The 25,999-nt window shown below is 50.4% G+C and overlaps 29 non-coding genes and 15 pseudogenes across 29 annotated transcripts; all 44 read right to left on the bottom strand.

The window, feature by feature from the left end:
• Window positions 1–230: 230 nt before the first annotated feature.
• LOC127613874 (5S ribosomal RNA) lies at window positions 231–349 on the bottom strand. Its single transcript, XR_007966353.1, has one exon. It is a non-coding gene; the product is annotated as a 5S ribosomal RNA (ribosomal RNA).
• Window positions 350–831: 482 nt separating this feature from the next.
• On the bottom strand, window positions 832–950 carry LOC127588715 (5S ribosomal RNA). Its single transcript, XR_007959167.1, has one exon. It is a non-coding gene; the product is annotated as a 5S ribosomal RNA (ribosomal RNA).
• A 481-nt stretch (window positions 951–1,431) lies between these two features.
• On the bottom strand, window positions 1,432–1,540 carry LOC127616534 (uncharacterized; annotated as a pseudogene).
• Window positions 1,541–2,020: 480 nt separating this feature from the next.
• On the bottom strand, window positions 2,021–2,139 carry LOC127614311 (5S ribosomal RNA). The gene has a single exon (XR_007966457.1). It is a non-coding gene; the product is annotated as a 5S ribosomal RNA (ribosomal RNA).
• Window positions 2,140–2,620: 481 nt separating this feature from the next.
• On the bottom strand, window positions 2,621–2,729 carry LOC127616541 (uncharacterized; annotated as a pseudogene).
• A 480-nt stretch (window positions 2,730–3,209) lies between these two features.
• LOC127588724 (5S ribosomal RNA) lies at window positions 3,210–3,328 on the bottom strand. Its single transcript, XR_007959174.1, has one exon. It is a non-coding gene; the product is annotated as a 5S ribosomal RNA (ribosomal RNA).
• A 482-nt stretch (window positions 3,329–3,810) lies between these two features.
• LOC127588738 (5S ribosomal RNA) lies at window positions 3,811–3,929 on the bottom strand. Its single transcript, XR_007959176.1, has one exon. It is a non-coding gene; the product is annotated as a 5S ribosomal RNA (ribosomal RNA).
• Window positions 3,930–4,410: 481 nt separating this feature from the next.
• LOC127616542 (uncharacterized) lies at window positions 4,411–4,519 on the bottom strand (annotated as a pseudogene).
• A 480-nt stretch (window positions 4,520–4,999) lies between these two features.
• On the bottom strand, window positions 5,000–5,118 carry LOC127588745 (5S ribosomal RNA). Its single transcript, XR_007959177.1, has one exon. It is a non-coding gene; the product is annotated as a 5S ribosomal RNA (ribosomal RNA).
• Window positions 5,119–5,598: 480 nt separating this feature from the next.
• LOC127614314 (5S ribosomal RNA) lies at window positions 5,599–5,717 on the bottom strand. The gene has a single exon (XR_007966458.1). It is a non-coding gene; the product is annotated as a 5S ribosomal RNA (ribosomal RNA).
• A 481-nt stretch (window positions 5,718–6,198) lies between these two features.
• Window positions 6,199–6,317, bottom strand: LOC127614328 (5S ribosomal RNA). The gene has a single exon (XR_007966460.1). It is a non-coding gene; the product is annotated as a 5S ribosomal RNA (ribosomal RNA).
• A 481-nt stretch (window positions 6,318–6,798) lies between these two features.
• LOC127616545 (uncharacterized) lies at window positions 6,799–6,907 on the bottom strand (annotated as a pseudogene).
• A 480-nt stretch (window positions 6,908–7,387) lies between these two features.
• Window positions 7,388–7,506, bottom strand: LOC127588748 (5S ribosomal RNA). Its single transcript, XR_007959178.1, has one exon. It is a non-coding gene; the product is annotated as a 5S ribosomal RNA (ribosomal RNA).
• Window positions 7,507–7,987: 481 nt separating this feature from the next.
• LOC127588753 (5S ribosomal RNA) lies at window positions 7,988–8,106 on the bottom strand. The gene has a single exon (XR_007959179.1). It is a non-coding gene; the product is annotated as a 5S ribosomal RNA (ribosomal RNA).
• A 481-nt stretch (window positions 8,107–8,587) lies between these two features.
• Window positions 8,588–8,706, bottom strand: LOC127614333 (5S ribosomal RNA). Its single transcript, XR_007966462.1, has one exon. It is a non-coding gene; the product is annotated as a 5S ribosomal RNA (ribosomal RNA).
• Window positions 8,707–9,187: 481 nt separating this feature from the next.
• On the bottom strand, window positions 9,188–9,296 carry LOC127616550 (uncharacterized; annotated as a pseudogene).
• A 480-nt stretch (window positions 9,297–9,776) lies between these two features.
• On the bottom strand, window positions 9,777–9,895 carry LOC127588755 (5S ribosomal RNA). The gene has a single exon (XR_007959180.1). It is a non-coding gene; the product is annotated as a 5S ribosomal RNA (ribosomal RNA).
• A 481-nt stretch (window positions 9,896–10,376) lies between these two features.
• On the bottom strand, window positions 10,377–10,485 carry LOC127616245 (uncharacterized; annotated as a pseudogene).
• Window positions 10,486–10,965: 480 nt separating this feature from the next.
• Window positions 10,966–11,074, bottom strand: LOC127616556 (uncharacterized; annotated as a pseudogene).
• A 480-nt stretch (window positions 11,075–11,554) lies between these two features.
• Window positions 11,555–11,673, bottom strand: LOC127588758 (5S ribosomal RNA). Its single transcript, XR_007959181.1, has one exon. It is a non-coding gene; the product is annotated as a 5S ribosomal RNA (ribosomal RNA).
• A 482-nt stretch (window positions 11,674–12,155) lies between these two features.
• On the bottom strand, window positions 12,156–12,274 carry LOC127588765 (5S ribosomal RNA). Its single transcript, XR_007959182.1, has one exon. It is a non-coding gene; the product is annotated as a 5S ribosomal RNA (ribosomal RNA).
• A 481-nt stretch (window positions 12,275–12,755) lies between these two features.
• On the bottom strand, window positions 12,756–12,864 carry LOC127616563 (uncharacterized; annotated as a pseudogene).
• Window positions 12,865–13,344: 480 nt separating this feature from the next.
• Window positions 13,345–13,463, bottom strand: LOC127588769 (5S ribosomal RNA). Its single transcript, XR_007959183.1, has one exon. It is a non-coding gene; the product is annotated as a 5S ribosomal RNA (ribosomal RNA).
• Window positions 13,464–13,943: 480 nt separating this feature from the next.
• LOC127614338 (5S ribosomal RNA) lies at window positions 13,944–14,062 on the bottom strand. The gene has a single exon (XR_007966463.1). It is a non-coding gene; the product is annotated as a 5S ribosomal RNA (ribosomal RNA).
• Window positions 14,063–14,543: 481 nt separating this feature from the next.
• Window positions 14,544–14,652, bottom strand: LOC127616571 (uncharacterized; annotated as a pseudogene).
• Window positions 14,653–15,132: 480 nt separating this feature from the next.
• LOC127588775 (5S ribosomal RNA) lies at window positions 15,133–15,251 on the bottom strand. The gene has a single exon (XR_007959184.1). It is a non-coding gene; the product is annotated as a 5S ribosomal RNA (ribosomal RNA).
• A 481-nt stretch (window positions 15,252–15,732) lies between these two features.
• LOC127588779 (5S ribosomal RNA) lies at window positions 15,733–15,851 on the bottom strand. The gene has a single exon (XR_007959185.1). It is a non-coding gene; the product is annotated as a 5S ribosomal RNA (ribosomal RNA).
• A 480-nt stretch (window positions 15,852–16,331) lies between these two features.
• Window positions 16,332–16,450, bottom strand: LOC127588788 (5S ribosomal RNA). Its single transcript, XR_007959194.1, has one exon. It is a non-coding gene; the product is annotated as a 5S ribosomal RNA (ribosomal RNA).
• Window positions 16,451–16,931: 481 nt separating this feature from the next.
• Window positions 16,932–17,040, bottom strand: LOC127616578 (uncharacterized; annotated as a pseudogene).
• A 480-nt stretch (window positions 17,041–17,520) lies between these two features.
• On the bottom strand, window positions 17,521–17,639 carry LOC127588794 (5S ribosomal RNA). The gene has a single exon (XR_007959196.1). It is a non-coding gene; the product is annotated as a 5S ribosomal RNA (ribosomal RNA).
• A 481-nt stretch (window positions 17,640–18,120) lies between these two features.
• LOC127615052 (5S ribosomal RNA) lies at window positions 18,121–18,239 on the bottom strand. Its single transcript, XR_007966796.1, has one exon. It is a non-coding gene; the product is annotated as a 5S ribosomal RNA (ribosomal RNA).
• A 481-nt stretch (window positions 18,240–18,720) lies between these two features.
• On the bottom strand, window positions 18,721–18,829 carry LOC127616584 (uncharacterized; annotated as a pseudogene).
• Window positions 18,830–19,309: 480 nt separating this feature from the next.
• LOC127588801 (5S ribosomal RNA) lies at window positions 19,310–19,428 on the bottom strand. The gene has a single exon (XR_007959197.1). It is a non-coding gene; the product is annotated as a 5S ribosomal RNA (ribosomal RNA).
• A 481-nt stretch (window positions 19,429–19,909) lies between these two features.
• On the bottom strand, window positions 19,910–20,018 carry LOC127616250 (uncharacterized; annotated as a pseudogene).
• Window positions 20,019–20,498: 480 nt separating this feature from the next.
• Window positions 20,499–20,607, bottom strand: LOC127616588 (uncharacterized; annotated as a pseudogene).
• A 480-nt stretch (window positions 20,608–21,087) lies between these two features.
• LOC127588809 (5S ribosomal RNA) lies at window positions 21,088–21,206 on the bottom strand. Its single transcript, XR_007959198.1, has one exon. It is a non-coding gene; the product is annotated as a 5S ribosomal RNA (ribosomal RNA).
• A 482-nt stretch (window positions 21,207–21,688) lies between these two features.
• On the bottom strand, window positions 21,689–21,807 carry LOC127588817 (5S ribosomal RNA). The gene has a single exon (XR_007959199.1). It is a non-coding gene; the product is annotated as a 5S ribosomal RNA (ribosomal RNA).
• Window positions 21,808–22,288: 481 nt separating this feature from the next.
• On the bottom strand, window positions 22,289–22,397 carry LOC127616589 (uncharacterized; annotated as a pseudogene).
• A 480-nt stretch (window positions 22,398–22,877) lies between these two features.
• LOC127588824 (5S ribosomal RNA) lies at window positions 22,878–22,996 on the bottom strand. Its single transcript, XR_007959200.1, has one exon. It is a non-coding gene; the product is annotated as a 5S ribosomal RNA (ribosomal RNA).
• A 481-nt stretch (window positions 22,997–23,477) lies between these two features.
• On the bottom strand, window positions 23,478–23,596 carry LOC127614348 (5S ribosomal RNA). The gene has a single exon (XR_007966476.1). It is a non-coding gene; the product is annotated as a 5S ribosomal RNA (ribosomal RNA).
• A 482-nt stretch (window positions 23,597–24,078) lies between these two features.
• On the bottom strand, window positions 24,079–24,187 carry LOC127616594 (uncharacterized; annotated as a pseudogene).
• A 480-nt stretch (window positions 24,188–24,667) lies between these two features.
• On the bottom strand, window positions 24,668–24,786 carry LOC127588832 (5S ribosomal RNA). Its single transcript, XR_007959201.1, has one exon. It is a non-coding gene; the product is annotated as a 5S ribosomal RNA (ribosomal RNA).
• Window positions 24,787–25,267: 481 nt separating this feature from the next.
• Window positions 25,268–25,386, bottom strand: LOC127588839 (5S ribosomal RNA). The gene has a single exon (XR_007959202.1). It is a non-coding gene; the product is annotated as a 5S ribosomal RNA (ribosomal RNA).
• Window positions 25,387–25,866: 480 nt separating this feature from the next.
• Window positions 25,867–25,985, bottom strand: LOC127613214 (5S ribosomal RNA). Its single transcript, XR_007966105.1, has one exon. It is a non-coding gene; the product is annotated as a 5S ribosomal RNA (ribosomal RNA).
• Window positions 25,986–25,999: the final 14 nt, after the last annotated feature.

Raw genomic sequence — 25,999 nt, forward strand, 5'->3', positions numbered from 1 at the left:
CAGGCGGAAATCCCAAGCTGTTTCATGTCCAAGTGCTATCATGACCGATCCCCGTGCAGACGGCTCCCTCTGTTGGACATTAATTTTATTCCAAAGAGACGTTGATCTGTCAAATCAACGTGAAGGAAACGATTTCAAACCACAGGATAAGTGAAAGTTGAATGACGAATGAATGCCAAAATTTTTGGAAAGAGCAGTGAATCATGTTGAGAATTGGAGGTGGGTCCAAAAGCTTACAGCACCTGGTATTCCCAGGCGGTCTCCCATCCAAGTACTAACCAGGCCCGACCCGGCTTAGCTTCCGAGATCGGACGAGATCGGGCGTTCTCAGGGTAGTATGGCCGTAAGCGAGGGAAAACGTGAAAATTGTCCTCTTTATAGCAGACAGGGCACTTCCGGGTCGGGGGTGGAGTAGTGGGGTGATTTTTTTTTTTCATTTAATAAACCTCCTCCGGAGTGCACAAAGGAGGGGCCCGCTCCCGTGGTGGTTTGAGCGCGCAGCCTGTCAGGCTCGCATACGGTCCTCTGCGAGCACGCAGATACGGTACTTGATGTCTGTTGCAAAAGTTGGCTTTTCCAGTGGAGGTGCAAAAGCATCCAGCAGGCGGAAATCCCAAGCTGCTTCATGTCCAAGTGCTATCATTATCGATCCACGTGCAGACGGCTCCCTCTGTTGGACATTAATTTTATTCCAAAGAGACGTTGATCTGTCAAATCAACGTGAAGGAAACGATTTCAAACCACAGGATAAGTGAAAGTTGAATGACGAATGAATGCCAAAATTTTTGGAAAGAGCAGTGAATCGTGTTGTGAATTGGAGGTGGGTGCAAAAGCTTACAGCACCTGGTATTCCCAGGCGGTCTCCCATCCAAGTACTAACCAGGCCCGACCCTGCTTAGCTTCCGAGATCGGACGAGATCGGGCGTTCTCAGGGTAGTATGGCCGTAAGCGAGGGAAAACGCGAAAATTGTCCTCTTTATAGCAGACAGGGCACTTCCGGGTCGGGGGTGGAGTCGTGGGGTGATTTTTTTTTTCATTTAATAAACCTCCTCCGGAGTGCACAAAGGAGGGGCCCGCTCCCGTGGTGGTTTGAGCGCGCAGCCTGTCAGGCTCGCATACGGTCCTCTGCGAGCACGCAGATGCGGTATTTGACGTTTGTTGCAAAAGTGGGCTTTTCCAGTGGAGGTGCAAAGGCATCCAGCAGGCGGAAATCCCAAGCTGTTTCATGTCCAAGTGCTATCATGACCGATCCCCGTGCAGACGGCTCCCTCTGTTGGACATTAATTTTATTCCAAAGAGACGTTGATCTGTCAAATCAACGTGAAGGAAACGATTTCAAACCACAGGATAAGTGAAAGTTGAATGACGAATGAATGCCAAAATTTTTGGAAAGAGCAGTGAATCGTGTTGAGAATTGGAGGTGGGTGCAAAAGCTTACAGCACCTGGTATTCCCAGGGGGTCTCCCATCCAAGTACTAACCAGGCCCGACCCTGCTTAGCTTCCGAGATCGGGTGCTCTCAGGGTAGTATGGCCGTAAGCGAGGGTAAACGTGAAAATTGTCCCCTTTATAGCAGACAGGGCACTTCTGGGTCGGGGGTGGAGTAGTGGGGTGATTTTTTTTTCATTTAATAAACCTCCTCCGGAGTGCACAAAGGAGGGACCCGCTCCCGTGGTGGTTTGAGCGCGCAGCCTGTCAGGCTCGCATACGGTCCTCTGCGAGCACGCAGAGGCTGTATTTGATGTCTGTTGCAAAAGTTGGCTTTTCCAGTGGAGGTGCAAAAGCATCCAGCAGGCGGAAATCCCAAGCTGCTTCATGTCCAAGTGCTATCATTACCGATCCACGTGCAGACGGCTCCCTCTGTTGGACATTAATTTTATTCCAAAGAGACGTTGATCTGTCAAATCAACGTGAAGGAAACGATTTCAAACCACAGGATAAGTGAAAGTTGAATGACGAATGAATGCCAAAATTTTTGGAAAGAGCAGTGAATCGTGTTGAGAATTGGAGGTGGGTGCAAAAGCTTACAGCACCTGGTATTCCCAGGCGGTCTCCCATCCAAGTACTAACCAGGCCCGACACTGCTTAGCTTCCGAGATCGGACGAGATCGGGCGTTCTCAGGGTAGTATGGCCGTAAGCGAGGGAAAACGTGAAAATTGTCCTCTTTATAGCAGACAGGGCACTTCCGGGTCGAGGGTGGAGTAGTGGGGTGATTTTTTTTTTCATTTAATAAACCTCCTCCGGAGTGCACAAAGGAGGGGCCCGCTCCCGTGGTGGTTTGAGCGCGCAGCCTGTCAGGCTCGCATACGGTCCTCTGCGAGCACGCAGATGCGGTATTTGACGTTTGTTGCAAAAGTGGGCTTTTCCAGTGGAGGTGCAAAGGCATCCAGCAGGCGGAAATCCCAAGCTGTTTCAAGTCCAAGTGCTATCATGACCGATCCCCGTGCAGACGGCTCCCTCTGTTGGACATTAATTTTATTCCAAAGAGACGTTGATCTGTCAAATCAACGTGAAGGAAACGATTTCAAACCACAGGATAAGTGAAAGTTGAATGACGAATGAATGCCAAAATTTTTGGAAAGAGCAGTGAATCGTGTTGAGAATTGGAGGTGGGTGCAAAAGCTTACAGCACCTGGTATTCCCAGGGGGTCTCCCATCCAAGTACTAACCAGGCCCGACCCTGCTTAGCTTCCGAGATCGGGTGCTCTCAGGGTAGTATGGCCGTAAGCGAGGGTAAACGTGAAAATTGTCCCCTTTATAGCAGACAGGGCACTTCTGGGTCGGGGGTGGAGTAGTGGGGTGATTTTTTTTTCATTTAATAAACCTCCTCCGGAGTGCACAAAGGAGGGACCCGCTCCCGTGGTGGTTTGAGCGCGCAGCCTGTCAGGCTCGCATACGGTCCTCTGCGAGCACGCAGATGCGGTATTTGACGTTTGTTGCAAAAGTGGGCTTTTCCAGTGGAGGTGCAAAGGCATCCAGCAGGCGGAAATCCCAAGCTGTTTCATGTCCAAGTGCTATCATGACCGATCCCCGTGCAGACGGCTCCCTCTGTTGGACATTAATTTTATTCCAAAGAGACGTTGATCTGTCAAATCAACGTGAAGGAAACGATTTCAAACCACAGGATAAGTGAAAGTTGAATGACGAATGAATGCCAAAATTTTTGGAAAGAGCAGTGAATCATGTTGAGAATTGGAGGTGGGTCCAAAAGCTTACAGCACCTGGTATTCCCAGGCGGTCTCCCATCCAAGTACTAACCAGGCCCGACCCTGCTTAGCTTCCGAGATCGGACGAGATCGGGCGTTCTCAGGGTAGTATGGCCGTAAGCGAGGGAAAACGTGAAAATTGTCCTCTTTATAGCAGACAGGGCACTTCCGGGTCGGGGGTGGAGTAGTGGGGTGATTTTTTTTTTTCATTTAATAAACCTCCTCCGGAGTGCACAAAGGAGGGGCCCGCTCCCGTGGTGGTTTGAGCGCGCAGCCTGTCAGGCTCGCATACGGTCCTCTGCGAGCACGCAGATACGGTACTTGATGTCTGTTGCAAAAGTTGGCTTTTCCAGTGGAGGTGCAAAAGCATCCAGCAGGCGGAAATCCCAAGCTGCTTCATGTCCAAGTGCTATCATTATCGATCCACGTGCAGACGGCTCCCTCTGTTGGACATTAATTTTATTCCAAAGAGACGTTGATCTGTCAAATCAACGTGAAGGAAACGATTTCAAACCACAGGATAAGTGAAAGTTGAATGACGAATGAATGCCAAAATTTTTGGAAAGAGCAGTGAATCGTGTTGTGAATTGGAGGTGGGTGCAAAAGCTTACAGCACCTGGTATTCCCAGGCGGTCTCCCATCCAAGTACTAACCAGGCCCGACCCTGCTTAGCTTCCGAGATCGGACGAGATCGGGCGTTCTCAGGGTAGTATGGCCGTAAGCGAGGGAAAACGCGAAAATTGTCCTCTTTATAGCAGACAGGGCACTTCCGGGTCGGGGGTGGAGTCGTGGGGTGATTTTTTTTTTCATTTAATAAACCTCCTCCGGAGTGCACAAAGGAGGGGCCCGCTCCCGTGGTGGTTTGAGCGCGCAGCCTGTCAGGCTCGCATACGGTCCTCTGCGAGCACGCAGATGCGCTATTTGACGTTTGTTGCAAAAGTGGGCTTTTCCAGTGGAGGTGCAAAGGCATCCAGCAGGCGGAAATCCCAAGCTGTTTCATGTCCAAGTGCTATCATGACCGATCCCCGTGCAGACGGCTCCCTCTGTTGGACATTAATTTTATTCCAAAGAGACGTTGATCTGTCAAATCAACGTGAAGGAAACGATTTCAAACCACAGGATAAGTGAAAGTTGAATGACGAATGAATGCCAAAATTTTTGGAAAGAGCAGTGAATCGTGTTGAGAATTGGAGGTGGGTGCAAAAGCTTACAGCACCTGGTATTCCCAGGGGGTCTCCCATCCAAGTACTAACCAGGCCCGACCCTGCTTAGCTTCCGAGATCGGGTGCTCTCAGGGTAGTATGGCCGTAAGCGAGGGTAAACGTGAAAATTGTCCCCTTTATAGCAGACAGGGCACTTCTGGGTCGGGGGTGGAGTAGTGGGGTGATTTTTTTTTCATTTAATAAACCTCCTCCGGAGTGCACAAAGGAGGGACCCGCTCCCGTGGTGGTTTGAGCGCGCAGCCTGTCAGGCTCGCATACGGTCCTCTGCGAGCACGCAGAGGCTGTATTTGATGTCTGTTGCAAAAGTTGGCTTTTCCAGTGGAGGTGCAAAAGCATCCAGCAGGCGGAAATCCCAAGCTGCTTCATGTCCAAGTGCTATCATTACCGATCCACGTGCAGACGGCTCCCTCTGTTGGACATTAATTTTATTCCAAAGAGACGTTGATCTGTCAAATCAACGTGAAGGAAACGATTTCAAACCACAGGATAAGTGAAAGTTGAATGACGAATGAATGCCAAAATTTTTGGAAAGAGCAGTGAATCGTGTTGTGAATTGGAGGTGGGTGCAAAAGCTTACAGCACCTGGTATTCCCAGGCGGTCTCCCATCCAAGTACTAACCAGGCCCGACCCTGCTTAGCTTCCGAGATCGGACGAGATCGGGCGTTCTCAGGGTAGTATGGCCGTAAGCGAGGGAAAACGTGAAAATTGTCCCCTTTATAGCAGACAGGGCACTTGCGGGTCGGGGATGGAGTCGTGGGGTGATTTTTTTTTTCATTTAATGACCTCCTCCCGAGAGCACGAAGGAGGGGCCCGCTCCCGTGGTGGTTTGAGCGCGCAGCCTGTCAGGCTCGCATACGGTCCTCTGCGAGCACGCAGATGCGGTATTTGACGTTTGTTGCAAAAGTGGGCTTTTCCAGTGGAGGTGCAAAGGCATCCAGCAGGCGGAAATCCCAAGCTGTTTCATGTCCAAGTGCTATCATGACCGATCCCCGTGCAGACGGCTCCCTCTGTTGGACATTAATTTTATTCCAAAGAGACGTTGATCTGTCAAATCAACGTGAAGGAAACGATTTCAAACCACAGGATAAGTGAAAGTTGAATGACGAATGAATGCCAAAATTTTTGGAAAGAGCAGTGAATCGTGTTGAGAATTGGAGGTGGGTGCAAAAGCTTACAGCACCTGGTATTCCCAGGCGGTCTCCCATCCAAGTACTAACCAGGCCCGACACTGCTTAGCTTCCGAGATCGGACGAGATCGGGCGTTCTCAGGGTAGTATGGCCGTAAGCGAGGGAAAACGTGAAAATTGTCCTCTTTATAGCAGACAGGGCACTTGCGGGTCGGGGATGGAGTCGTGGGGTGATTTTTTTTTTTCATTTAATGACCTCCTCCCGAGAGCACGAAGGAGGGGCCCGCTCCCGTGGTGGTTTGAGCGCGCAGCCTGTCAGGCTCGCATACGGTCCTCTGCGAGCACGCAGATGCGGTATTTGACGTTTGTTGCAAAAGTGGGCTTTTCCAGTGGAGGTGCAAAGGCATCCAGCAGGCGGAAATCCCAAGCTGTTTCATGTCCAAGTGCTATCATGACCGATCCCCGTGCAGACGGCTCCCTCTGTTGGACATTAATTTTATTCCAAAGAGACGTTGATCTGTCAAATCAACGTGAAGGAAACGATTTCAAACCACAGGATAAGTGAAAGTTGAATGACGAATGAATGCCAAAATTTTTGGAAAGAGCAGTGAATCGTGTTGAGAATTGGAGGTGGGTGCAAAAGCTTACAGCACCTGGTATTCCCAGGCGGTCTCCCATCCAAGTACTAACCAGGCCCGACACTGCTTAGCTTCCGAGATCGGACGAGATCGGGCGTTCTCAGGGTAGTATGGCCGTAAGCGAGGGAAAACGTGAAAATTGTCCTCTTTATAGCAGACAGGGCACTTCCGGGTCGAGGGTGGAGTAGTGGGGTGATTTTTTTTTTCATTTAATAAACCTCCTCCGGAGTGCACAAAGGAGGGGCCCGCTCCCGTGGTGGTTTGAGCGCGCAGCCTGTCAGGCTCGCATACGGTCCTCTGCGAGCACGCAGATGCGGTATTTGACGTTTGTTGCAAAAGTGGGCTTTTCCAGTGGAGGTGCAAAGGCATCCAGCAGGCGGAAATCCCAAGCTGTTTCAAGTCCAAGTGCTATCATGACCGATCCCCGTGCAGACGGCTCCCTCTGTTGGACATTAATTTTATTCCAAAGAGACGTTGATCTGTCAAATCAACGTGAAGGAAACGATTTCAAACCACAGGATAAGTGAAAGTTGAATGACGAATGAATGCCAAAATTTTTGGAAAGAGCAGTGAATCGTGTTGAGAATTGGAGGTGGGTGCAAAAGCTTACAGCACCTGGTATTCCCAGGGGGTCTCCCATCCAAGTACTAACCAGGCCCGACCCTGCTTAGCTTCCGAGATCGGGTGCTCTCAGGGTAGTATGGCCGTAAGCGAGGGTAAACGTGAAAATTGTCCCCTTTATAGCAGACAGGGCACTTCTGGGTCGGGGGTGGAGTAGTGGGGTGATTTTTTTTTCATTTAATAAACCTCCTCCGGAGTGCACAAAGGAGGGACCCGCTCCCGTGGTGGTTTGAGCGCGCAGCCTGTCAGGCTCGCATACGGTCCTCTGCGAGCACGCAGATGCGGTATTTGACGTTTGTTGCAAAAGTGGGCTTTTCCAGTGGAGGTGCAAAGGCATCCAGCAGGCGGAAATCCCAAGCTGTTTCATGTCCAAGTGCTATCATGACCGATCCCCGTGCAGACGGCTCCCTCTGTTGGACATTAATTTTATTCCAAAGAGACGTTGATCTGTCAAATCAACGTGAAGGAAACGATTTCAAACCACAGGATAAGTGAAAGTTGAATGACGAATGAATGCCAAAATTTTTGGAAAGAGCAGTGAATCATGTTGAGAATTGGAGGTGGGTCCAAAAGCTTACAGCACCTGGTATTCCCAGGCGGTCTCCCATCCAAGTACTAACCAGGCCCGACCCTGCTTAGCTTCCGAGATCGGACGAGATCGGGCGTTCTCAGGGTAGTATGGCCGTAAGCGAGGGAAAACGTGAAAATTGTCCTCTTTATAGCAGACAGGGCACTTCCGGGTCGGGGGTGGAGTAGTGGGGTGATTTTTTTTTTCATTTAATAAACCTCCTCCGGAGTGCACAAAGGAGGGGCCCGCTCCCGTGGTGGTTTGAGCGCGCAGCCTGTCAGGCTCGCATACGGTCCTCTGCGAGCACGCAGATACGGTACTTGATGTCTGTTGCAAAAGTTGGCTTTTCCAGTGGAGGTGCAAAAGCATCCAGCACGCGGAAATCCCAAGCTGCTTCATGTCCAAGTGCTATCATTATCGATCCACGTGCAGACGGCTCCCTCTGTTGGACATTAATTTTATTCCAAAGAGACGTTGATCTGTCAAATCAACGTGAAGGAAACGATTTCAAACCACAGGATAAGTGAAAGTTGAATGACGAATGAATGCCAAAATTTTTGGAAAGAGCAGTGAATCGTGTTGTGAATTGGAGGTGGGTGCAAAAGCTTACAGCACCTGGTATTCCCAGGCGGTCTCCCATCCAAGTACTAACCAGGCCCGACCCTGCTTAGCTTCCGAGATCGGACGAGATCGGGCGTTCTCAGGGTAGTATGGCCGTAAGCGAGGGAAAACGCGAAAATTGTCCTCTTTATAGCAGACAGGGCACTTCCGGGTCGGGGGTGGAGTCGTGGGGTGATTTTTTTTTTCATTTAATAAACCTCCTCCGGAGTGCACAAAGGAGGGGCCCGCTCCCGTGGTGGTTTGAGCGCGCAGCCTGTCAGGCTCGCATACGGTCCTCTGCGAGCACGCAGATGCGGTATTTGACGTTTGTTGCAAAAGTGGGCTTTTCCAGTGGAGGTGCAAAGGCATCCAGCAGGCGGAAATCCCAAGCTGTTTCATGTCCAAGTGCTATCATGACCGATCCCCGTGCAGACGGCTCCCTCTGTTGGACATTAATTTTATTCCAAAGAGACGTTGATCTGTCAAATCAACGTGAAGGAAACGATTTCAAACCACAGGATAAGTGAAAGTTGAATGACGAATGAATGCCAAAATTTTTGGAAAGAGCAGTGAATCGTGTTGAGAATTGGAGGTGGGTGCAAAAGCTTACAGCACCTGGTATTCCCAGGCGGTCTCCCATCCAAGTACTAACCAGGCCCGACACTGCTTAGCTTCCGAGATCGGACGAGATCGGGCGTTCTCAGGGTAGTATGGCCGTAAGCGAGGGAAAACGTGAAAATTGTCCTCTTTATAGCAGACAGGGCACTTCCGGGTCGAGGGTGGAGTAGTGGGGTGATTTTTTTTTTCATTTAATAAACCTCCTCCGGAGTGCACAAAGGAGGGGCCCGCTCCCGTGGTGGTTTGAGCGCGCAGCCTGTCAGGCTCGCATACGGTCCTCTGCGAGCACGCAGATGCGGTATTTGACGTTTGTTGCAAAAGTGGGCTTTTCCAGTGGAGGTGCAAAGGCATCCAGCAGGCGGAAATCCCAAGCTGTTTCAAGTCCAAGTGCTATCATGACCGATCCCCGTGCAGACGGCTCCCTCTGTTGGACATTAATTTTATTCCAAAGAGACGTTGATCTGTCAAATCAACGTGAAGGAAACGATTTCAAACCACAGGATAAGTGAAAGTTGAATGACGAATGAATGCCAAAATTTTTGGAAAGAGCAGTGAATCGTGTTGAGAATTGGAGGTGGGTGCAAAAGCTTACAGCACCTGGTATTCCCAGGGGGTCTCCCATCCAAGTACTAACCAGGCCCGACCCTGCTTAGCTTCCGAGATCGGGTGCTCTCAGGGTAGTATGGCCGTAAGCGAGGGTAAACGTGAAAATTGTCCCCTTTATAGCAGACAGGGCACTTCTGGGTCGGGGGTGGAGTAGTGGGGTGATTTTTTTTTCATTTAATAAACCTCCTCCGGAGTGCACAAAGGAGGGACCCGCTCCCGTGGTGGTTTGAGCGCGCAGCCTGTCAGGCTCGCATACGGTCCTCTGCGAGCACGCAGATGCGGTATTTGACGTTTGTTGCAAAAGTGGGCTTTTCCAGTGGAGGTGCAAAGGCATCCAGCAGGCGGAAATCCCAAGCTGTTTCATGTCCAAGTGCTATCATGACCGATCCCCGTGCAGACGGCTCCCTCTGTTGGACATTAATTTTATTCCAAAGAGACGTTGATCTGTCAAATCAACGTGAAGGAAACGATTTCAAACCACAGGATAAGTGAAAGTTGAATGACGAATGAATGCCAAAATTTTTGGAAAGAGCAGTGAATCATGTTGAGAATTGGAGGTGGGTCCAAAAGCTTACAGCACCTGGTATTCCCAGGCGGTCTCCCATCCAAGTACTAACCAGGCCCGACCCTGCTTAGCTTCCGAGATCGGACGAGATCGGGCGTTCTCAGGGTAGTATGGCCGTAAGCGAGGGAAAACGTGAAAATTGTCCTCTTTATAGCAGACAGGGCACTTCCGGGTCGGGGGTGGAGTAGTGGGGTGATTTTTTTTTTCATTTAATAAACCTCCTCCGGAGTGCACAAAGGAGGGGCCCGCTCCCGTGGTGGTTTGAGCGCGCAGCCTGTCAGGCTCGCATACGGTCCTCTGCGAGCACGCAGATACGGTATTTGACGTTTGTTGCAAAAGTGGGCTTTTCCAGTGGAGGTGCAAAGGCATCCAGCAGGCGGAAATCCCAAGCTGTTTCATGTCCAAGTGCTATCATGACCGATCCCCGTGCAGACGGCTCCCTCTGTTGGACATTAATTTTATTCCAAAGAGACGTTGATCTGTCAAATCAACGTGAAGGAAACGATTTCAAACCACAGGATAAGTGAAAGTTGAATGACGAATGAATGCCAAAATTTTTGGAAAGAGCAGTGAATCGTGTTGAGAATTGGAGGTGGGTGCAAAAGCTTACAGCACCTGGTATTCCCAGGCGGTCTCCCATCCAAGTACTAACCAGGCCCGACCCTGCTTAGCTTCCGAGATCGGGTGCTCTCAGGGTAGTATGGCCGTAAGCGAGGGTAAACGTGAAAATTGTCCCCTTTATAGCAGACAGGGCACTTCTGGGTCGGGGGTGGAGTCGTGGGGTGATTTTTTTTTCATTTAATAAACCTCCTCCGGAGTGCACAAAGGAGGGACCCGCTCCCGTGGTGGTTTGAGCGCGCAGCCTGTCAGGCTCGCATACGGTCCTCTGCGAGCACGCAGAGGCTGTATTTGATGTCTGTTGCAAAAGTTGGCTTTTCCAGTGGAGGTGCAAAAGCATCCAGCAGGCGGAAATCCCAAGCTGCTTCATGTCCAAGTGCTATCATTACCGATCCACGTGCAGACGGCTCCCTCTGTTGGACATTAATTTTATTCCAAAGAGACGTTGATCTGTCAAATCAACGTGAAGGAAACGATTTCAAACCACAGGATAAGTGAAAGTTGAATGACGAATGAATGCCAAAATTTTTGGAAAGAGCAGTGAATCGTGTTGAGAATTGGAGGTGGGTGCAAAAGCTTACAGCACCTGGTATTCCCAGGGGGTCTCCCATCCAAGTACTAACCAGGCCCGACCCTGCTTAGCTTCCGAGATCGGGTGCTCTCAGGGTAGTATGGCCGTAAGCGAGGGTAAACGTGAAAATTGTCCCCTTTATAGCAGACAGGGCACTTCTGGGTCGGGGGTGGAGTAGTGGGGTGATTTTTTTTTCATTTAATAAACCTCCTCCGGAGTGCACAAAGGAGGGACCCGCTCCCGTGGTGGTTTGAGCGCGCAGCCTGTCAGGCTCGCATACGGTCCTCTGCGAGCACGCAGAGGCTGTATTTGATGTCTGTTGCAAAAGTTGGCTTTTCCAGTGGAGGTGCAAAGGCATCCAGCAGGCGGAAATCCCAAGCTGTTTCATGTCCAAGTGCTATCATGACCGATCCCCGTGCAGACGGCTCCCTCTGTTGGACATTAATTTTATTCCAAAGAGACGTTGATCTGTCAAATCAACGTGAAGGAAACGATTTCAAACCACAGGATAAGTGAAAGTTGAATGACGAATGAATGCCAAAATTTTTGGAAAGAGCAGTGAATCATGTTGAGAATTGGAGGTGGGTCCAAAAGCTTACAGCACCTGGTATTCCCAGGCGGTCTCCCATCCAAGTACTAACCAGGCCCGACCCTGCTTAGCTTCCGAGATCGGACGAGATCGGGCGTTCTCAGGGTAGTATGGCCGTAAGCGAGGGAAAACGTGAAAATTGTCCTCTTTATAGCAGACAGGGCACTTCCGGGTCGGGGGTGGAGTAGTGGGGTGATTTTTTTTTTTCATTTAATAAACCTCCTCCGGAGTGCACAAAGGAGGGGCCCGCTCCCGTGGTGGTTTGAGCGCGCAGCCTGTCAGGCTCGCATACGGTCCTCTGCGAGCACGCAGATACGGTACTTGATGTCTGTTGCAAAAGTTGGCTTTTCCAGTGGAGGTGCAAAAGCATCCAGCAGGCGGAAATCCCAAGCTGCTTCATGTCCAAGTGCTATCATTATCGATCCACGTGCAGACGGCTCCCTCTGTTGGACATTAATTTTATTCCAAAGAGACGTTGATCTGTCAAATCAACGTGAAGGAAACGATTTCAAACCACAGGATAAGTGAAAGTTGAATGACGAATGAATGCCAAAATTTTTGGAAAGAGCAGTGAATCGTGTTGTGAATTGGAGGTGGGTGCAAAAGCTTACAGCACCTGGTATTCCCAGGCGGTCTCCCATCCAAGTACTAACCAGGCCCGACCCTGCTTAGCTTCCGAGATCGGACGAGATCGGGCGTTCTCAGGGTAGTATGGCCGTAAGCGAGGGAAAACGCGAAAATTGTCCTCTTTATAGCAGACAGGGCACTTCCGGGTCGGGGGTGGAGTCGTGGGGTGATTTTTTTTTTCATTTAATAAACCTCCTCCGGAGTGCACAAAGGAGGGGCCCGCTCCCGTGGTGGTTTGAGCGCGCAGCCTGTCAGGCTCGCATACGGTCCTCTGCGAGCACGCAGATGCGGTATTTGACGTTTGTTGCAAAAGTGGGCTTTTCCAGTGGAGGTGCAAAGGCATCCAGCAGGCGGAAATCCCAAGCTGTTTCATGTCCAAGTGCTATCATGACCGATCCCCGTGCAGACGGCTCCCTCTGTTGGACATTAATTTTATTCCAAAGAGACGTTGATCTGTCAAATCAACGTGAAGGAAACGATTTCAAACCACAGGATAAGTGAAAGTTGAATGACGAATGAATGCCAAAATTTTTGGAAAGAGCAGTGAATCGTGTTGAGAATTGGAGGTGGGTGCAAAAGCTTACAGCACCTGGTATTCCCAGGGGGTCTCCCATCCAAGTACTAACCAGGCCCGACCCTGCTTAGCTTCCGAGATCGGGTGCTCTCAGGGTAGTATGGCCGTAAGCGAGGGTAAACGTGAAAATTGTCCCCTTTATAGCAGACAGGGCACTTCTGGGTCGGGGGTGGAGTAGTGGGGTGATTTTTTTTTCATTTAATAAACCTCCTCCGGAGTGCACAAAGGAGGGACCCGCTCCCGTGGTGGTTTGAGCGCGCAGCCTGTCAGGCTCGCATACGGTCCTCTGCGAGCACGCAGAGGCTGTATTTGATGTCTGTTGCAAAAGTTGGCTTTTCCAGTGGAGGTGCAAAAGCATCCAGCAGGCGGAAATCCCAAGCTGCTTCATGTCCAAGTGCTATCATTACCGATCCACGTGCAGACGGCTCCCTCTGTTGGACATTAATTTTATTCCAAAGAGACGTTGATCTGTCAAATCAACGTGAAGGAAACGATTTCAAACCACAGGATAAGTGAAAGTTGAATGACGAATGAATGCCAAAATTTTTGGAAAGAGCAGTGAATCGTGTTGTGAATTGGAGGTGGGTGCAAAAGCTTACAGCACCTGGTATTCCCAGGCGGTCTCCCATCCAAGTACTAACCAGGCCCGACCCTGCTTAGCTTCCGAGATCGGACGAGATCGGGCGTTCTCAGGGTAGTATGGCCGTAAGCGAGGGAAAACGTGAAAATTGTCCCCTTTATAGCAGACAGGGCACTTGCGGGTCGGGGATGGAGTCGTGGGGTGATTTTTTTTTTCATTTAATGACCTCCTCCCGAGAGCACGAAGGAGGGGCCCGCTCCCGTGGTGGTTTGAGCGCGCAGCCTGTCAGGCTTGCATACGGTCCTCTGCGAGCACGCAGATGCGGTATTTGACGTTTGTTGCAAAAGTGGGCTTTTCCAGTGGAGGTGCAAAGGCATCCAGCAGGCGGAAATCCCAAGCTGTTTCATGTCCAAGTGCTATCATGACCGATCCCCGTGCAGACGGCTCCCTCTGTTGGACATTAATTTTATTCCAAAGAGACGTTGATCTGTCAAATCAACGTGAAGGAAACGATTTCAAACCACAGGATAAGTGAAAGTTGAATGACGAATGAATGCCAAAATTTTTGGAAAGAGCAGTGAATCGTGTTGAGAATTGGAGGTGGGTGCAAAAGCTTACAGCACCTGGTATTCCCAGGCGGTCTCCCATCCAAGTACTAACCAGGCCCGACACTGCTTAGCTTCCGAGATCGGACGAGATCGGGCGTTCTCAGGGTAGTATGGCCGTAAGCGAGGGAAAACGTGAAAATTGTCCTCTTTATAGCAGACAGGGCACTTCCGGGTCGAGGGTGGAGTAGTGGGGTGATTTTTTTTTTCATTTAATAAACCTCCTCCGGAGTGCACAAAGGAGGGGCCCGCTCCCGTGGTGGTTTGAGCGCGCAGCCTGTCAGGCTCGCATACGGTCCTCTGCGAGCACGCAGATGCGGTATTTGACGTTTGTTGCAAAAGTGGGCTTTTCCAGTGGAGGTGCAAAGGCATCCAGCAGGCGGAAATCCCAAGCTGTTTCAAGTCCAAGTGCTATCATGACCGATCCCCGTGCAGACGGCTCCCTCTGTTGGACATTAATTTTATTCCAAAGAGACGTTGATCTGTCAAATCAACGTGAAGGAAACGATTTCAAACCACAGGATAAGTGAAAGTTGAATGACGAATGAATGCCAAAATTTTTGGAAAGAGCAGTGAATCGTGTTGAGAATTGGAGGTGGGTGCAAAAGCTTACAGCACCTGGTATTCCCAGGGGGTCTCCCATCCAAGTACTAACCAGGCCCGACCCTGCTTAGCTTCCGAGATCGGGTGCTCTCAGGGTAGTATGGCCGTAAGCGAGGGTAAACGTGAAAATTGTCCCCTTCATAGCAGACAGGGCACTTCTGGGTCGGGGGTGGAGTAGTGGGGTGATTTTTTTTTCATTTAATAAACCTCCTCCGGAGTGCACAAAGGAGGGACCCGCTCCCGTGGTGGTTTGAGCGCGCAGCCTGTCAGGCTCGCATACGGTCCTCTGCGAGCACGCAGATGCGGTATTTGACGTTTGTTGCAAAAGTGGGCTTTTCCAGTGGAGGTGCAAAGGCATCCAGCAGGCGGAAATCCCAAGCTGTTTCATGTCCAAGTGCTATCATGACCGATCCCCGTGCAGACGGCTCCCTCTGTTGGACATTAATTTTATTCCAAAGAGACGTTGATCTGTCAAATCAACGTGAAGGAAACGATTTCAAACCACAGGATAAGTGAAAGTTGAATGACGAATGAATGCCAAAATTTTTGGAAAGAGCAGTGAATCATGTTGAGAATTGGAGGTGGGTCCAAAAGCTTACAGCACCTGGTATTCCCAGGCGGTCTCCCATCCAAGTACTAACCAGGCCCGACCCTGCTTAGCTTCCGAGATCGGACGAGATCGGGCGTTCTCAGGGTAGTATGGCCGTAAGCGAGGGAAAACGTGAAAATTGTCCTCTTTATAGCAGACAGGGCACTTCCGGGTCGGGGGTGGAGTAGTGGGGTGATTTTTTTTTTCATTTAATAAACCTCCTCCGGAGTGCACAAAGGAGGGGCCCGCTCCCGTGGTGGTTTGAGCGCGCAGCCTGTCAGGCTCGCATACGGTCCTCTGCGAGCACGCAGATACGGTATTTGACGTTTGTTGCAAAAGTGGGCTTTTCCAGTGGAGGTGCAAAGGCATCCAGCAGGCGGAAATCCCAAGCTGTTTCATGTCCAAGTGCTATCATGACCGATCCCCGTGCAGACGGCTCCCTCTGTTGGACATTAATTTTATTCCAAAGAGACGTTGATCTGTCAAATCAACGTGAAGGAAACGATTTCAAACCACAGGATAAGTGAAAGTTGAATGACGAATGAATGCCAAAATTTTTGGAAAGAGCAGTGAATCGTGTTGAGAATTGGAGGTGGGTGCAAAAGCTTACAGCACCTGGTATTCCCAGGCGGTCTCCCATCCAAGTACTAACCAGGCCCGACCCTGCTTAGCTTCCGAGATCGGACGAGATCGGGCGTTCTCAGGGTAGTATGGCCGTAAGCGAGGGAAAACGTGAAAATTGTCCCCTTTATAGCAGACAGGGCACTTGCGGGTCGGGGATGGAGTCGTGGGGTGATTTTTTTTTTCATTTAATGACCTCCTCCCGAGAGCACGAAGGAGGGGCCCGCTCCCGTGGTGGTTTGAGCGCGCAGCCTGTCAGGCTCGCATACGGTCCTCTGCGAGCACGCAGATGCGGTATTTGACGTTTGTTGCAAAAGTGGGCTTTTCCAGTGGAGGTGCAAAGGCATCCAGCAGGCGGAAATCCCAAGCTGTTTCATGTCCAAGTGCTGTCATGACCGATCCCCGTGCAGACGGCTCCCTCTGTTGGACATTAATTTTATTCCAAAGAGACGTTGATCTGTCAAATCAACGTGAAGGAAACGATTTCAAACCACAGGATAAGTGAAAGTTGAATGACGAATGAATGCCAAAATTTTTGGAAAGAGCAGTGAATCGTGTTGTGAATTGGAGGTGGGTGCAAAAGCTTACAGCACCTGGTATTCCCAGGCGGTCTCCCATCCAAGTACTAACCAGGCCCGACCCTGCTTAGCTTCCGAGATCGGACGAGATCGGGCGTTCTCAGGGTAGTATGGCCGTAAGCGAGGGAAAACGCGAAAATTGTCCTTTTTATAGCAGACAGGGCACTTCCGGGTCGGGGGTGGAGTAGTGGGGTGATTTTTTTTTTTCATTTAATGACCTTCTCCCGAGAGCACGAAGGAGGGGCCCGCTCCCGTGGTGGTTTGAGCGCGCAGCCTGTCAGGCTCGCATACGGTCCTCTGCGAGCACGCAGATGCGGTATTTGACGTTTGTTGCAAAAGTGGGCTTTTCCAGTGGAGGTGCAAAGGCATCCAGCAGGCGGAAATCCCAAGCTGTTTCATGTCCAAGTGCTATCATGACCGATCCCCGTGCAGACGGCTCCCTCTGTTGGACATTAATTTTATTCCAAAGAGACGTTGATCTGTCAAATCAACGTGAAGGAAACGATTTCAAACCACAGGATAAGTGAAAGTTGAATGACGAATGAATGCCAAAATTTTTGGAAAGAGCAGTGAATCGTGTTGAGAATTGGAGGTGGGTGCAAAAGCTTACAGCACCTGGTATTCCCAGGGGGTCTCCCATCCAAGTACTAACCAGGCCCGACCCTGCTTAGCTTCCGAGATCGGGTGCTCTCAGGGTAGTATGGCCGTAAGCGAGGGTAAACGTGAAAATTGTCCCCTTTATAGCAGACAGGGCACTTCTGGGTCGGGGGTGGAGTCGTGGGGTGATTTTTTTTTCATTTAATAAACCTCCTCCGGAGTGCACAAAGGAGGGACCCGCTCCCGTGGTGGTTTGAGCGCGCAGCCTGTCAGGCTCGCATACGGTCCTCTGCGAGCACGCAGAGGCTGTATTTGATGTCTGTTGCAAAAGTTGGCTTTTCCAGTGGAGGTGCAAAGGCATCCAGCAGGCGGAAATCCCAAGCTGCTTCATGTCCAAGTGCTATCATTACCGATCCACGTGCAGACGGCTCCCTCTGTTGGACATTAATTTTATTCCAAAGAGACGTTGATCTGTCAAATCAACGTGAAGGAAACGATTTCAAACCACAGGATAAGTGAAAGTTGAATGACGAATGAATGCCAAAATTTTTGGAAAGAGCAGTGAATCGTGTTGTGAATTGGAGGTGGGTGCAAAAGCTTACAGCACCTGGTATTCCCAGGCGGTCTCCCATCCAAGTACTAACCAGGCCCGACCCTGCTTAGCTTCCGAGATCGGACGAGATCGGGCGTTCTCAGGGTAGTATGGCCGTAAGCGAGGGAAAACGTGAAAATTGTCCCCTTTATAGCAGACAGGGCACTTGCGGGTCGGGGATGGAGTCGTGGGGTGATTTTTTTTTTTCATTTAATGACCTCCTCCCGAGAGCACGAAGGAGGGGCCCGCTCCCGTGGTGGTTTGAGCGCGCAGCCTGTCAGGCTCGCATACGGTCCTCTGCGAGCACGCAGATGCGGTATTTGACGTTTGTTGCAAAAGTGGGCTTTTCCAGTGGAGGTGCAAAGGCATCCAGCAGGCGGAAATCCCAAGCTGTTTCATGTCCAAGTGCTATCATGACCGATCCCCGTGCAGACGGCTCCCTCTGTTGGACATTAATTTTATTCCAAAGAGACGTTGATCTGTCAAATCAACGTGAAGGAAACGATTTCAAACCACAGGATAAGTGAAAGTTGAATGACGAATGAATGCCAAAATTTTTGGAAAGAGCAGTGAATCGTGTTGAGAATTGGAGGTGGGTGCAAAAGCTTACAGCACCTGGTATTCCCAGGCGGTCTCCCATCCAAGTACTAACCAGGCCCGACACTGCTTAGCTTCCGAGATCGGACGAGATCAGGCGTTCTCAGGGTAGTATGGCCGTAAGCGAGGGAAAACGTGAAAATTGTCCTCTTTATAGCAGACAGGGCACTTCCGGGTCGAGGGTGGAGTAGTGGGGTGATTTTTTTTTTCATTTAATAAACCTCCTCCGGAGTGCACAAAGGAGGGGCCCGCTCCCGTGGTGGTTTGAGCGCGCAGCCTGTCAGGCTCGCATACGGTCCTCTGCGAGCACGCAGATGCGGTATTTGACGTTTGTTGCAAAAGTGGGCTTTTCCAGTGGAGGTGCAAAGGCATCCAGCAGGCGGAAATCCCAAGCTGTTTCAAGTCCAAGTGCTATCATGACCGATCCCCGTGCAGACGGCTCCCTCTGTTGGACATTAATTTTATTCCAAAGAGACGTTGATCTGTCAAATCAACGTGAAGGAAACGATTTCAAACCACAGGATAAGTGAAAGTTGAATGACGAATGAATGCCAAAATTTTTGGAAAGAGCAGTGAATCGTGTTGAGAATTGGAGGTGGGTGCAAAAGCTTACAGCACCTGGTATTCCCAGGGGGTCTCCCATCCAAGTACTAACCAGGCCCGACCCTGCTTAGCTTCCGAGATCGGGTGCTCTCAGGGTAGTATGGCCGTAAGCGAGGGTAAACGTGAAAATTGTCCCCTTTATAGCAGACAGGGCACTTCTGGGTCGGGGGTGGAGTAGTGGGGTGATTTTTTTTTCATTTAATAAACCTCCTCCGGAGTGCACAAAGGAGGGACCCGCTCCCGTGGTGGTTTGAGCGCGCAGCCTGTCAGGCTCGCATACGGTCCTCTGCGAGCACGCAGATGCGGTATTTGACGTTTGTTGCAAAAGTGGGCTTTTCCAGTGGAGGTGCAAAGGCATCCAGCAGGCGGAAATCCCAAGCTGTTTCATGTCCAAGTGCTATCATGACCGATCCCCGTGCAGACGGCTCCCTCTGTTGGACATTAATTTTATTCCAAAGAGACGTTGATCTGTCAAATCAACGTGAAGGAAACGATTTCAAACCACAGGATAAGTGAAAGTTGAATGACGAATGAATGCCAAAATTTTTGGAAAGAGCAGTGAATCATGTTGAGAATTGGAGGTGGGTCCAAAAGCTTACAGCACCTGGTATTCCCAGGCGGTCTCCCATCCAAGTACTAACCAGGCCCGACCCTGCTTAGCTTCCGAGATCGGACGAGATCGGGCGTTCTCAGGGTAGTATGGCCGTAAGCGAGGGAAAACGTGAAAATTGTCCTCTTTATAGCAGACAGGGCACTTCCGGGTCGGGGGTGGAGTAGTGGGGTGATTTTTTTTTTCATTTAATAAACCTCCTCCGGAGTGCACAAAGGAGGGGCCCGCTCCCGTGGTGGTTTGAGCGCGCAGCCTGTCAGGCTCGCATACGGTCCTCTGCGAGCACGCAGATACGGTATTTGACGTTTGTTGCAAAAGTGGGCTTTTCCAGTGGAGGTGCAAAGGCATCCAGCAGGCGGAAATCCCAAGCTGTTTCATGTCCAAGTGCTATCATGACCGATCCCCGTGCAGAAGGCTCCCTCTGTTGGACATTAATTTTATTCCAAAGAGACGTTGATCTGTCAAATCAACGTGAAGGAAACGATTTCAAACCACAGGATAAGTGAAAGTTGAATGACGAATGAATGCCAAAATTTTTGGAAAGAGCAGTGAATCGTGTTGAGAATTGGAGGTGGGTGCAAAAGCTTACAGCACCTGGTATTCCCAGGCGGTCTCCCATCCAAGTACTAACCAGGCCCGACCCTGCTTAGCTTCCGAGATCGGGTGCTCTCAGGGTAGTATGGCCGTAAGCGAGGGTAAACGTGAAAATTGTCCCCTTTATAGCAGACAGGGCACTTCTGGGTCGGGGGTGGAGTAGTGGGGTGATTTTTTTTTCATTTAATAAACCTCCTCCGGAGTGCACAAAGGAGGGACCCGCTCCCGTGGTGGTTTGAGCGCGCAGCCTGTCAGGCTCGCATACGGTCCTCTGCGAGCACGCAGAGGCTGTATTTGATGTCTGTTGCAAAAGTTGGCTTTTCCAGTGGAGGTGCAAAAGCATCCAGCAGGCGGAAATCCCAAGCTGCTTCATGTCCAAGTGCTATCATTACCGATCCACGTGCAGACGGCTCCCTCTGTTGGACATTAATTTTATTCCAAAGAGACGTTGATCTGTCAAATCAACGTGAAGGAAACGATTTCAAACCACAGGATAAGTGAAAGTTGAATGACGAATGAATGCCAAAATTTTTGGAAAGAGCAGTGAATCGTGTTGAGAATTGGAGGTGGGTGCAAAAGCTTACAGCACCTGGTATTCCCAGGGGGTCTCCCATCCAAGTACTAACCAGGCCCGACCCTGCTTAGCTTCCGAGATCGGGTGCTCTCAGGGTAGTATGGCCGTAAGCAAGGGTAAACGTGAAAATTGTCCCCTTTATAGCAGACAGGGCACTTCTGGGTCGGGGGTGGAGTAGTGGGGTGATTTTTTTTTCATTTAATAAACCTCCTCCGGAGTGCACAAAGGAGGGACCCGCTCCCGTGGTGGTTTGAGCGCGCAGCCTGTCAGGCTCGCATACGGTCCTCTGCGAGCACGCAGAGGCTGTATTTGATGTCTGTTGCAAAAGTTGGCTTTTCCAGTGGAGGTGCAAAGGCATCCAGCAGGCGGAAATCCCAAGCTGTTTCATGTCCAAGTGCTATCATGACCGATCCCCGTGCAGACGGCTCCCTCTGTTGGACATTAATTTTATTCCAAAGAGACGTTGATCTGTCAAATCAACGTGAAGGAAACGATTTCAAACCACAGGATAAGTGAAAGTTGAATGACGAATGAATGCCAAAATTTTTGGAAAGAGCAGTGAATCATGTTGAGAATTGGAGGTGGGTCCAAAAGCTTACAGCACCTGGTATTCCCAGGCGGTCTCCCATCCAAGTACTAACCAGGCCCGACCCTGCTTAGCTTCCGAGATCGGACGAGATCGGGCGTTCTCAGGGTAGTATGGCCGTAAGCGAGGGAAAACGTGAAAATTGTCCTCTTTATAGCAGACAGGGCACTTCCGGGTCGGGGGTGGAGTAGTGGGGTGATTTTTTTTTTTCATTTAATAAACCTCCTCCGGAGTGCACAAAGGAGGGGCCCGCTCCCGTGGTGGTTTGAGCGCGCAGCCTGTCAGGCTCGCATACGGTCCTCTGCGAGCACGCAGATACGGTACTTGATGTCTGTTGCAAAAGTTGGCTTTTCCAGTGGAGGTGCAAAAGCATCCAGCAGGCGGAAATCCCAAGCTGCTTCATGTCCAAGTGCTATCATTATCGATCCACGTGCAGACGGCTCCCTCTGTTGGACATTAATTTTATTCCAAAGAGACGTTGATCTGTCAAATCAACGTGAAGGAAACGATTTCAAACCACAGGATAAGTGAAAGTTGAATGACGAATGAATGCCAAAATTTTTGGAAAGAGCAGTGAATCGTGTTGTGAATTGGAGGTGGGTGCAAAAGCTTACAGCACCTGGTATTCCCAGGCGGTCTCCCATCCAAGTACTAACCAGGCCCGACCCTGCTTAGCTTCCGAGATCGGACGAGATCGGGCGTTCTCAGGGTAGTATGGCCGTAAGCGAGGGAAAACGCGAAAATTGTCCTCTTTATAGCAGACAGGGCACTTCCGGGTCGGGGGTGGAGTCGTGGGGTGATTTTTTTTTTCATTTAATAAACCTCCTCCGGAGTGCACAAAGGAGGGGCCCGCTCCCGTGGTGGTTTGAGCGCGCAGCCTGTCAGGCTCGCATACGGTCCTCTGCGAGCACGCAGATGCGGTATTTGACGTTTGTTGCAAAAGTGGGCTTTTCCAGTGGAGGTGCAAAGGCATCCAGCAGGCGGAAATCCCAAGCTGTTTCATGTCCAAGTGCTATCATGACCGATCCCCGTGCAGACGGCTCCCTCTGTTGGACATTAATTTTATTCCAAAGAGACGTTGATCTGTCAAATCAACGTGAAGGAAACGATTTCAAACCACAGGATAAGTGAAAGTTGAATGACGAATGAATGCCAAAATTTTTGGAAAGAGCAGTGAATCGTGTTGAGAATTGGAGGTGGGTGCAAAAGCTTACAGCACCTGGTATTCCCAGGGGGTCTCCCATCCAAGTACTAACCAGGCCCGACCCTGCTTAGCTTCCGAGATCGGGTGCTCTCAGGGTAGTATGGCCGTAAGCGAGGGTAAACGTGAAAATTGTCCCCTTTATAGCAGACAGGGCACTTCTGGGTCGGGGGTGGAGTAGTGGGGTGATTTTTTTTTCATTTAATAAACCTCCTCCGGAGTGCACAAAGGAGGGACCCGCTCCCGTGGTGGTTTGAGCGCGCAGCCTGTCAGGCTCGCATACGGTCCTCTGCGAGCACGCAGAGGCTGTATTTGATGTCTGTTGCAAAAGTTGGCTTTTCCAGTGGAGGTGCAAAAGCATCCAGCAGGCGGAAATCCCAAGCTGCTTCATGTCCAAGTGCTATCATTACCGATCCACGTGCAGACGGCTCCCTCTGTTGGACATTAATTTTATTCCAAAGAGACGTTGATCTGTCAAATCAACGTGAAGGAAACGATTTCAAACCACAGGATAAGTGAAAGTTGAATGACGAATGAATGCCAAAATTTTTGGAAAGAGCAGTGAATCGTGTTGTGAATTGGAGGTGGGTGCAAAAGCTTACAGCACCTGGTATTCCCAGGCGGTCTCCCATCCAAGTACTAACCAGGCCCGACCCTGCTTAGCTTCCGAGATCGGACGAGATCGGGCGTTCTCAGGGTAGTATGGCCGTAAGCGAGGGAAAACGCGAAAATTGTCCTCTTTATAGCAGACAGGGCACTTCCGGGTCGGGGGTGGAGTCGTGGGGTGATTTTTTTTTTCATTTAATAAACCTCCTCCGGAGTGCACAAAGGAGGGGCCCGCTCCCGTGGTGGTTTGAGCGCGCAGCCTGTCAGGCTCGCATACGGTCCTCTGCGAGCACGCAGATGCGGTATTTGACGTTTGTTGCAAAAGTGGGCTTTTCCAGTGGAGGTGCAAAGGCATCCAGCAGGCGGAAATCCCAAGCTGTTTCATGTCCAAGTGCTATCATGACCGATCCCCGTGCAGACGGCTCCCTCTGTTGGACATTAATTTTATTCCAAAGAGACGTTGATCTGTCAAATCAACGTGAAGGAAACGATTTCAAACCACAGGATAAGTGAAAGTTGAATGACGAATGAATGCCAAAATTTTTGGAAAGAGCAGTGAATCGTGTTGAGAATTGGAGGTGGGTGCAAAAGCTTACAGCACCTGGTATTCCCAGGCGGTCTCCCATCCAAGTACTAACCAGGCCCGACACTGCTTAGCTTCCGAGATCGGACGAGATCGGGCGTTCTCAGGGTAGTATGGCCGTAAGCGAGGGAAAACGTGAAAATTGTCCTCTTTATAGCAGACAGGGCACTTCCGGGTCGAGGGTGGAGTAGTGGGGTGATTTTTTTTTTTCATTTAATAAACCTCCTCCGGAGTGCACAAAGGAGGGGCCCGCTCCCGTGGTGGTTTGAGCGCGCAGCCTGTCAGGCTCGCATACGGTCCTCTGCGAGCACGCAGATGCGGTATTTGACGTTTGTTGCAAAAGTGGGCTTTTCCAGTGGAGGTGCAAAGGCATCCAGCAGGCGGAAATCCCAAGCTGTTTCAAGTCCAAGTGCTATCATGACCGATCCCCGTGCAGACGGCTCCCTCTGTTGGACATTAATTTTATTCCAAAGAGACGTTGATCTGTCAAATCAACGTGAAGGAAACGATTTCAAACCACAGGATAAGTGAAAGTTGAATGACGAATGAATGCCAAAATTTTTGGAAAGAGCAGTGAATCGTGTTGAGAATTGGAGGTGGGTGCAAAAGCTTACAGCACCTGGTATTCCCAGGGGGTCTCCCATCCAAGTACTAACCAGGCCCGACCCTGCTTAGCTTCCGAGATCGGGTGCTCTCAGGGTAGTATGGCCGTAAGCGAGGGTAAACGTGAAAATTGTCCCCTTTATAGCAGACAGGGCACTTCTGGGTCGGGGGTGGAGTAGTGGGGTGATTTTTTTTTCATTTAATAAACCTCCTCCGGAGTGCACAAAGGAGGGACCCGCTCCCGTGGTGGTTTGAGCGCGCAGCCTGTCAGGCTCGCATACGGTCCTCTGCGAGCACGCAGATGCGGTATTTGACGTTTGTTGCAAAAGTGGGCTTTTCCAGTGGAGGTGCAAAGGCATCCAGCAGGCGGAAATCCCAAGCTGTTTCATGTCCAAGTGCTATCATGACCGATCCCCGTGCAGACGGCTCCCTCTGTTGGACATTAATTTTATTCCAAAGAGACGTTGATCTGTCAAATCAACGTGAAGGAAACGATTTCAAACCACAGGATAAGTGAAAGTTGAATGACGAATGAATGCCAAAATTTTTGGAAAGAGCAGTGAATCATGTTGAGAATTGGAGGTGGGTCCAAAAGCTTACAGCACCTGGTATTCCCAGGCGGTCTCCCATCCAAGTACTAACCAGGCCCGACCCTGCTTAGCTTCCGAGATCGGACGAGATCGGGCGTTCTCAGGGTAGTATGGCCGTAAGCGAGGGAAAACGTGAAAATTGTCCTCTTTATAGCAGACAGGGCACTTCCGGGTCGGGGGTGGAGTAGTGGGGTGATTTTTTTTTTCATTTAATAAACCTCCTCCGGAGTGCACAAAGGAGGGGCCCGCTCCCGTGGTGGTTTGAGCGCGCAGCCTGTCAGGCTCGCATACGGTCCTCTGCGAGCACGCAGATACGGTATTTGACGTTTGTTGCAAAAGTGGGCTTTTCCAGTGGAGGTGCAAAGGCATCCAGCAGGCGGAAATCCCAAGCTGTTTCATGTCCAAGTGCTATCATGACCGATCCCCGTGCAGACGGCTCCCTCTGTTGGACATTAATTTTATTCCAAAGAGACGTTGATCTGTCAAATCAACGTGAAGGAAACGATTTCAAACCACAGGATAAGTGAAAGTTGAATGACGAATGAATGCCAAAATTTTTGGAAAGAGCAGTGAATCGTGTTGAGAATTGGAGGTGGGTGCAAAAGCTTACAGCACCTGGTATTCCCAGGCGGTCTCCCATCCAAGTACTAACCAGGCCCGACCCTGCTTAGCTTCCGAGATCGGACGAGATCGGGCGTTCTCAGGGTAGTATGGCCGTAAGCGAGGGAAAACGTGAAAATTGTCCCCTTTATAGCAGACAGGGCACTTGCGGGTCGGGGATGGAGTCGTGGGGTGATTTTTTTTTTCATTTAATGACCTCCTCCCGAGAGCACGAAGGAGGGGCCCGCTCCCGTGGTGGTTTGAGCGCGCAGCCTGTCAGGCTCGCATACGGTCCTCTGCGAGCACGCAGATGCGGTATTTGACGTTTGTTGCAAAAGTGGGCTTTTCCAGTGGAGGTGCAAAGGCATCCAGCAGGCGGAAATCCCAAGCTGTTTCATGTCCAAGTGCTGTCATGACCGATCCCCGTGCAGACGGCTCCCTCTGTTGGACATTAATTTTATTCCAAAGAGACGTTGATCTGTCAAATCAACGTGAAGGAAACGATTTCAAACCACAGGATAAGTGAAAGTTGAATGACGAATGAATGCCAAAATTTTTGGAAAGAGCAGTGAATCGTGTTGTGAATTGGAGGTGGGTGCAAAAGCTTACAGCACCTGGTATTCCCAGGCGGTCTCCCATTCAAGTACTAACCAGGCCCGACCCTGCTTAGCTTCCGAGATCGGACGAGATCGGGCGTTCTCAGGGTAGTATGGCCGTAAGCGAGGGAAAACGCGA

This window comes from Hippocampus zosterae, chromosome 1, assembly GCF_025434085.1.
Source record: "Hippocampus zosterae strain Florida chromosome 1, ASM2543408v3, whole genome shotgun sequence".
In the NCBI taxonomy this organism is placed as follows: Eukaryota; Metazoa; Chordata; class Actinopteri; order Syngnathiformes; family Syngnathidae; genus Hippocampus; species Hippocampus zosterae.